General features: G+C 34.3%; 1 non-coding gene across 1 annotated transcript; it reads right to left on the bottom strand.

The window, feature by feature from the left end:
* Nucleotides 1–1,115: 1,115 nt before the first annotated feature.
* Nucleotides 1,116–1,221, bottom strand: LOC111754218 (U6 spliceosomal RNA). Its single transcript, XR_002788924.1, has one exon. It is a non-coding gene; the product is annotated as a U6 spliceosomal RNA (small nuclear RNA).
* Between the last annotated feature and the right edge of the window lie 8,658 nt (nt 1,222–9,879).

Raw genomic sequence — 9,879 nt, 5'->3', positions numbered from 1 at the left:
ACTATCGAGAACATAAGGATGATAAGCTTCTTTTTTTCATTTTCTGAAGTTAGCCAAGTCTGAGTTCCAAATTTCATAAGGAAGGGACTCAGTTAAAAAAAAGAAAATTACAGAACTCTGTGACATTTATTGATATTGGAGTCACTTTTTTTTTTTTGTTTAGAGAAAAAAAGCAAAACAAAAATAGGTAGAAATAATAACAGGACTGAAAAAAATGATAAATCACTAGTTGATAAATTATGTATTCTTATCTTAGAAGTGCTACTTAAGTGTGCATGATAGAGCCACTTGTTTGGAGGACACAGTAATTCTGTTGAAAATAAGTTGCACTTTATTTTCTCTGCTGCAGTTTTAGCATAGTTTGTTGTCTTTTAGGTGGTCTTGAACTCTTTTTTTTTTTTTTTTTTTTTTTTCACCACTTCCCCATTGTGTTGGAGTTTGAAGCCTGACCCTCAGGAATGTAAGGCAAGTGCTTTTCTGGTGGGTCACACCCTGAGCTAGTCTTTCAATTTATTTTTAAACTTTAAATGTTTTTCATTGCTTTACACAGAAATTTTTAGAACACTTTTTACTCTCAGAAAAATTTGTGGGGAGAAGGAGGATAGCTCTTCACACCCTTTTCCGCACAACTTATTTTTAACATTAATATTTCCACATGTCTTATCTTTTTATTATATTTTATTTTTATTATTCATTACTCTAATTTTGATTTTACACTTTTAATTCTTTTTCTTTTATTTTTAGTTTATAACTGACTTTCTTATTTATGCTTTATTTTTATTTTATTGATGTACTACTATTTATTTTATACTACTTGATCTTCATTTTCTTGTGCTACTCTATTATACACTTAAACTGAATTTCTTAGTTTCTTGTATTCAATGTATCCTTTTGTTTTATATCTTTGGTTTTAGCTCACATTCATAATTTTTCCTAATTATCTCACATGTTCCTAATAATGGTAGGACCAGGGATATAGATCAGCTGCACAGTGCCTGCCTGGCAAGCACTAGATCATGAGTTCAATTCTTGGTACCAAAATAAAACAAACAAAAAAGCATTATTATAAGTTTTACTTGTAAAGGTTGGCACAATTTTTTTTTTTTTTTTTTTTTTTTAATATGGAACGCTTCACAATTTGTGTGTCATCCTTGCGCAGGGGCCATGCTAATCTTTTCCACATGGTTCCAATGTTAGTACATGTGCTGCGAAAGTGAGCACAAGGTTGCCATTTTTATGGTGTCTGCAAAGCGGTTTAATATGAATGACCCAAGCAGGAAGCATTTGTCCCACTGAAAGATAATTTTGCATTGTCCATCAGAGCCCCTGGAAGTAGTATTTCTGAGCCCACTTCTCTGTCACAGTTTAATGAAGGGAGCAGAACTCTTGATCCTAGGCAGTTACCGCTGGGAAGCAGCATAGTGCTTTTCATAACCTGTGGCCTAACACAAAGACAACATTAGGTCTTAACTCGGGTTCATACCTCCGCATTTGTTATATAGCCTAAGATCAGTTTAAGTGTTAGAAATATTTCCTTCCAATTTGCAAATTTATGCTAAATTAACCCATTTCTTCTTTATAACTCCTGCCTTCCCCATTCTGGAAGAGCTCAATAGTCTTTCTTTATTTTCTTTTCCCAAGCATCTAGCAGTCCTTTGATTTTACAGATACTTCGAGTTATTTGGCAGCTTTTGTGCAACTAAGCTCTAGGGTGGATGATTTTACTCCATTCCTAACTCCTTACCTTTAGTTTCTGGCAGGTGCATCCAATAATAGAAGGTACTTTTAAATCAACCTACCTACCTATATAACTTCCTACCTACCCACAGTGTATGTACTCCAAAATACTTATAGTGTAACATACAAAGATATTTGCAGGATGTCTAGTCTGCCATTGTGCTGAAATTTAAAGTCTGTTAATGATTTCTCATTTCTGTTCTCATCAGTCTACTATTATTTGAAATCAATCTCTCACATTCCTTATTCTTTACTCCTTTAAGACTCTTTCCTGCCTACTACTTTCCATTTATAAAAAGTGACACATTCGAAATATTTTCAATCTCTTTGTCTCTTTCCTATTTCCTTCTATTCCCTGATGAGAACTTGGAAAAGCTTTCACTTATCTTTCATCCGAACACTCAAATATTAAGTTGGCTGAGATAGTTTAGCACTTATTAGAATTCTCACATTTTAGTCTTGTCCTTTTTCAAAAGACTTTATTTAGTATGTATATTTTCCAAGTATGTCTATGACAAGATAATATGCATATATATGAATATTACATTGCTTATTCTTTCTGTCTCATTTCTATTTTCTCTCCTGATTCTTTTTTTTTTAATTTGAGAGGTTGCTTATCATTTTTTGCAGAGTGACTAGAGATATAGTTAAGTAGTACATACAATATATACTTAATGTACTTGACAGCCTGAGTTCAATTTACAGCATTAATTTTAAAAAGTTTCATGTTTTTTTCATTCTGTACACAAGTGGCATATTAGCTGATTTTGTACCTATTGAAGTATTCTTTTGTTACCCCTTATTTGAATATTATCGTGTCCATTTATTGTGCGCTGGGCAATATTTTTTCTCTTGAGCTATAAATACTTTTGTAATTTCTTCTAAGCACATTTTGCAAATGATAAATGAGGTTTTCAATAGCTTCTTTTGTTGGGAAACTTGCAGATTTTAAATATACCTTTAAGTGCAGATGTTGTCTGATGATGTCTTTGTATGAAGTTTTTACATTATTAATTGTATTTGAAAATATGTGAACATTTTCAGTAAAGATTGTGCCTTGTATTTGGAGAATTATAGTTATCATTTTATCACAACTTTTATAACTTTTTTATTAACTAACATCCCTTTGAAAGCTATTAATTCATATATTAGATCCCCTAATATATTCATATATTAGTTATCTCTTAGGATCTATGTGAGATTAGCTCTAAAACTCTGTACTGGTTCCAAAATCTGTAGATGATCAAATCTCTTATATTAAATGGCATAATATTTTTGTAACACATTAACAGCCTCCTTTGTACTTTCTATCATTTATAAATTATTTATAAAGCTGATACAAAGCAAATTATATGTAAAGAGTTGTTACACTATATTTTTAGGGAACAGTGACATGAAAATGTCTCTATGTGCTCCATATGGATATAATTTTATTTTTTGGATATTTTCAGGTTGTTGGTGAGTTTGTCGATCCAAAACTCACTGGTATAGAGACTTACTGCTTATAAGTTTTCTGCCTTAATTGTCTTCTCTTAGAAAATATGCTAACCATAAACGATGATAGTCTCAGCACAAATATGTCTCTTGATCTCTTTTCTCTCTCTCTCTCTCTCTCTCTCTCTCTCTCTCTCTCTTTCTCAATCTTTGTTGTTTTCTCTTGCTTCTAGATGGGTAAATTATTTAAAACCTCAAGGTAGTTAATTAAATAAATCTCAGATATTATGGCATACAGAATATGTTAACTTATTTATATTAGATTTTTAGATTAATCACATTATATTCATTATTAAATTTTTTACTTTAAAATAATTATTCTCGCTAAAACTTGTAAGAATAGATCTTTAAATCTGGAGGTCGGTCTGGATATATAAAATGCATATACACTTCTCGGATGAAGAAGTAACAATGGCAAATAAATACATGAAAAAATGTTCGGCATCACTGGTTATTTGAGAGACATGAATTAAAATAATACTGAGATTCTATTTTTTTTCCTTTTTTTAAATTTTATTTAAGGAGAAAAGAAAAAAAAAACAGTGAAAGGGTACAAGTTATACAGATTTACAGGAAAAAAAATGAACAGTAGGAAATCACTAGTTAATGGATTACATATTGCCATCTTAGAAATAATTGTTCAAGTCACAAAATTAAAGCTTGTAGAGTGGACATTCCAACAATGATACTGCAAACAGTTCTGTTCAATGATCCAATAAAACTCTGTGATATCATTTTCTATCTTATACACTTAAATATACATGCAGTTATATAGTTTAGAGCACTTTCTTTTCCTCTCTTTTGTACAATGACTATTACACATTTTGGGTTTCATTGCTCCCACGGTTCTTATTGCTTTTTTGGAAGAGAGTAAAACCAAATGTGACATAACAGAACAGAATCGGTCAAGTCAAAAGGGTGGACATAATAGATTCTACTTCACTCCATAAAGAATAGCTATCATCAAGAAATTGACAAGTATGGGAACCCATTACTAGCTCTTTGTGATGGAAATCTTTGTTAACTGGAGATTCTTGCCCTAGTATAAATTACTGTACAATTATGGCAGAGGTTTATCCTGGCAGAGGCCGAAGAGGGCGTGCTTACCACTTCCTCCTTCTTCTTCAGCCCTAATTGCAGCTCCCCTTTCTGTTTGCACACAAAGAAAATTCCATTCAGTTCTTAACACATCATTAATGTCAATGCCTGTGCCACTTCTGATCAGAGGTCCTATAGCCCTCTGCCTCTCGGTATCCAGTCTAAGGAGATAGCCCAACTGCCATGGGTTGTGTGCTCTTTTCCACGTCCTCAATAAACCTGTTCTTTTTTTTTTTTTTTTACTTTTTGCTTCTCTATTGTGCTTAGATAACTCTAACATTAACTATACTCATAATTATCCTGTTGATTATATTATTTGGGCCATGTATGCTTAATTATTTCTTTGGCTTTGTCTCCTCCACACTTAATGCTATACAACCATCCAAGATGAAATTTACTAGTGTCTATCAGGGGCCTTTAGATAGACCTTCTATAGAATAACTCTGACTGCCCATCAACTACTATGCCCCTTTTTCAGCCTGAAGAAGCCAGATCTATCATTGCCCATTTCTCCCTCATGCAGTTCAGGATACTCCTTCAGAGCGGGGAATGTTACAGGCAGATGAGATAGTTAGAAATATTATAGGCAGTCAGACCGGTCTAGGACCTTGAGGAAGCTGTAACAGAGGATCAGATGTCTGATGATTTTGTAGGAAACACACACCTCTTGCTGTGGGCTAGATCTCAGGACAGCAGACAAAACAAATGCAACCACACCCTTAAATAAAATCCTTAGGGATTAAATCTGGATCACTTTGAGAAACCAGGAGTCACCATCCCAACCCACTATAGAAGAACCACTGATCCGTAAAGAATGCTGGCTTGCTATGTGACTCACCTCCCCATTTATCCCTGATTTGGTCAGTTTTACCTGAATAAGTAAGCTTATTGGTTGAGTATTGCTCTGTTCCACCTCATGCCCATCTGCTTTGTGAATTCCCAGTTTTTCCCAGCTTTCAACCATCCTCACCTCATGATTTTACTCTACAAAAATTCTGAGAAAATATAGAATCTTTGGCAACTCGCTTGGGACCCCTTCTCTCTCTCTGACAGAAGAAGCTTTCTTCCTCTCATTAAATATTTCTGCTCCAAAAAAGAAAGAAGAGAAAGAAAGAAAGAAAGAAAGAAAGAAAGAAAGAAAGAAATTGACAAGTAACAAATGCTGGTGGGGCTGTGGGGGAAAAGGAACCCTTCATTTTTGGTAGGAGTGTAGACTGGTACAACTATTCTGGAAGTCAACTCAGAGATTCCTCATAAAAATTAAAACTAGAGATTCCATTTGACCCAGCTATTTCTTTCTTAGTATTTTCCTAAGATAAATAAAAGCATCATACCAAGTTAATGTATACATATCTATTTTCCAGCAGCACAGTTTGTACTAGTTAAATCTTGGAAACAACTCAAATGCCCATCAACTGATGAATGGGTAAAGATGGGGATTTTTTATTCAATGTACTATTCTGCCATAAAGAAGGATAAATTTGTGACATTTCTCCATAAATGGATGCACCTGAGACCATAGCCCTACGTGAAATAAATTGGACACGCATGTGTAACTATCACATTGTTTCTCCACTGTGAGAAACCAAAAGTGCAAATAAGGACCAAAATATAAAATAGATATTGGGCAATAGCACAGAAGTGTTCAAATTGTAAGGAGAGCATGAAAGAGGGGAGGGGGAATGGAAGACAGAGAAAAGAAAAAAAAGAAGAATTGGAGAAAAAATGGAAACAAAGTTTTTATAAATAAGGAGTGAAAGAAAGATTGAAGGGAGGGGAGGACATTGGGGAAAAATTAGAATCAAAATACCTTATGGCCAGGCATAGCATTGGGAAGGCTGAGGCAGGTGGATCATTGTGAGGTTGAGACCAGCCTGGGCTACAAAGTGAGCTCGAGGCCAGCCTGAACTGCATAGAGAGACCCTGTCTCAAAAAGACAAAAACATGCGTTATGTACAGATATAAATACTCTATCAATGTGACCACTATGTATATCTGAAATGTACCAATAAAATTAATTTTTAAAATTGTAATAATTTTAAAAATTTTGTGAATACTCAAAATGTACCAGATTTTGACAAATCCTTTGTTCTCCTTTGCTGACATCCAAGTCAGACCATGAAGTTTGAAAAGTTTCATTGGTGACATAGGACTTTCTCAGCTTATTGAACGAGCCATATGAGGTCACTTTGCACAATTGTTGATGATTATAATTTGAATCAAAAGTGTTCAACATTAAGCCAAAGGGAGCTCTTTCAGGTTGACCATAATTTCACTTTGACATGTTACCATATAGAGTAAATTGTTCCATGTTAGCCTTGGATTTTGCCTCAGCCTGGAAAGAAGCCATTTAAGGTTAAGGTTAGGTTTAGGCATAAAGATAGAGTTAGGACGGCCTCTAGGCAGGAAGGATAAAAATGTTTGGCATAGTTAAAATTGTTTAGCTCAGTAATACAGTGCTTGTCTCACATACAAGAGGCCATGGGGTCTACCTCCTGCACTATACACTTATATAAACACACACACACACACACACACACACACACACACACACACACACAGACACGAATTAGTTCTTTATCTTTCTTTTATTGAGTCAGTGTTATTATGAATCTAAAATATATACAGATTTAGTTGTTTTTATTTCTATTAAATTTTGCTATTTCCCCTTTTTGTTGATTTGATTTTACGTTTTTGAATACTTAAAACATTTTGGTCCCATAAGTTAAAACTTTGATTCATAGGCATTCCATGCAATCTTTTCTTCAACTGAAAGATTCCTCAATCTCTAGACTTGCAGCTAAGCAATGCTTAATTGTTATTAATTGCTATTTGGCCCTTACGTTATTTTTCTTTACAAACCGAATGAAAGTAAAAGATTGTTCTGACATATAATGAAGTATCAACCATTTTGATAAACATGACTATAATACAATTTAGAAAATTTCTTTTTAGTGCAGAACAAAACAAAAGTAAATAAATCCACAATAACTGAAGACAAAAGACAAACAACAAATTGTAAAAAAGACTGAAATATGCAAAAATTCTCAAGGATTAATAGCAATAAAAATTATGAATATTCATATAAATCAATAGAAATCCATTTATCAACAATGCATTTTATTATGAATTCAATTTTTATATCAATATAAATAAAACTGCATTTTTGACTCTTTCTTTGTATATTTTCCGTACTTTTTGTGACCATTATCTTTTAGAAGGTACATAGCTAAGGAATTCTACACATGACTGTCTTTATATCTATATCTATTTATCTTTATTAAAATGTCAGACTATCTTCTGTTTAGTTGTCTCACATTTAGTCAAATGTTTCTGTATATGGAGGAGAAATTTAGCTATCAATATTTGTTTGGGTGACCTTGTGTGAAAGTTTAGATGACAAAGGTTCATCTGGTCTGAATGGCTTGTCATGGTGACGCAAGAGTAATAATAGACTGATGTAACAGTGACCAGGATGATTAATGAGTGTCATTTTTTTTATCCTAAAGGCACATCATGAAAACACACGTACAGGCTATATGTGTTAGGCCACATCAGCAATGCTCATGGTTTTTAGAGATTCTTATCTATAATTCTTTTTGTGATGGTCACTGCTGTGTATTAAACCCCCTCAGGACTTTGTACTGAGTGATATATCTTGTTCTCCCTCCTTTTTGATCCAGGTTTTTATTAAGTTGCTAATCACCTAGGCTGAGCTTCTAGTTAAATATCCTGACTCAGCCTCTGAAATAGAAGTAAAGGCCTGCTGACATCCCACCCGGTCGCAGATTAGTTTTTTAAAACAGAAATGAAACCACATTTTAAAATGTTTCCTAATGGCCTTTTAAACTAGTCTCTGGAAAAGATAAACTTCTTGACATGACACATAGACAGAATTTCTTAGGATATGATGTGTGAGGGCTCAAGGGCTATATTTTGAACTATTCTGTATGAATGAATGGATCCCACTCTAATCACTTCTGTATAAGAATTTGACAACCTTAAACTCTTTATTTACCTTCGTGCTTTTCCTTATATACAATTTTTTCCTTCTGGCTGAGCAACTTTTTTTCCTTAGTTGTCCTTCATTAACTTTCAGTAGTAACTTTTTTGTATATTGGTTTGCTTGTTTGCTTGAAACAGATTCTTTCTATATAATTCAGGCTGCCTTTGAACTCACTATGTACCACAGACTGGCCTCAAATTTATGGTGAAGAGTGCTGAGATTACAGGCATGGCCGTCCCTCCCCTACCTCTTTAATACTAATTTTAACTCTGAGGTTTTAAAACATTGATTTTCAATTCAGACCTTTTTTTGGTTTATTTTATAAGTCTTCTCATGATATTTTATTTATGTGATTGATTTTGTTGAGAGAGGTAAAAATCTTTGTTACTCAGAATCATGAATGAGATACTCAGGAGGGGTGAGGAATTTATCCACCCACATTGCCCCAACAGTTTTGCGATGGTCTCAGGAGAAAATCAATGTGGATCAAGATCGTACCAGCTGGCATGAGTTTTTATGTTTAAATGAGTTAGGTAACTCTGATCATCGTGAGTAAAGCCAATAGCTGCTGCTTTTTATTCCATAACAACTGCAATTTCTCATGAGAACAGCTAATTTATATACTTTAGTGTTGTATTTCTTGGAAATATTCAGAGTAGAACTAAATCTATAGATTTCTCCGTATCAAATTTTCCATAATGATTATTCTGGGTAAGCTGTTCTATGTGTCAACTAGACCCACACAACTGACCTTGCAGAGTTTCATTGCTACAGGAATTACAAGGCCCCCCACCCCACATGCATGCTGCCTAAATCTCAACCTTTATTCTCCTGAGCAGCTGTTCTTCATAATTTTTGTTTGGAATTATAGTTGTCTGTTTCATCAAAGATCAAATATTCTTCTGAATTTTAAAAAGGTTTTTCTAGTTTTCTCTTGCCTTCAGAAAGAAGAACCATGTGGAAATTCCTTTTCTTTATTTTTTGTGATCCCGAGGGTTGAACCCAGGGCCTTGTGCATGCAAGGCATGAGCTCCACCGCTGAGCCATTCTTCCAACCCTGAAAATTCTTGTGATGTGCTTTTCCCCTTAAATCTCATACTCACTTCCCCTGTTTTACTGGACCTTTGTTGGCAATACTGCAATGATTTCCTAATTGCAATCCAACATGCTTTCTCTGCTGATGGTCTCTACGCTGGACACTCATGTTTTTATCACTTCTCACTTAATTTCATCCTCCTTCTTCTCTTCTCTTACAGCCTTACTTTCCACTTTCTCTGGTTTCATAGTGAGAGACATCGCTCCTTCACTTTTGTACTTGGAGTCCTTTGTTCTGCAGCTCTTAGCAGCCCAGAGCACAGGCTGTTTTTGCTTTTGTCTGTATTTGTGATTTCTGCTATTGTTTCAGTGCATGTGTCCCTACAAAACCAGATGAAAGAATTTAATGGCCAAAGTGATAATATTAAATGGGACCCTTTGCAGGGGATTAGGCTGTTGGGATCTGCCCTTGTGAATGAGGTTAATGCCTTTATGAAAGACGCTTCAGA

This window comes from Cavia porcellus, unplaced genomic scaffold, assembly GCF_034190915.1.
Source record: "Cavia porcellus strain 051 isolate PalLab524CR breed Dunkin Hartley unplaced genomic scaffold, mCavPor4.1 scaffold_12, whole genome shotgun sequence".
NCBI classification, from domain to species: Eukaryota; Metazoa; Chordata; class Mammalia; order Rodentia; family Caviidae; genus Cavia; species Cavia porcellus.
Note: the sequence above shows the minus strand (reverse complement) of the source record. Positions and strands in the feature narration are given on the sequence as shown.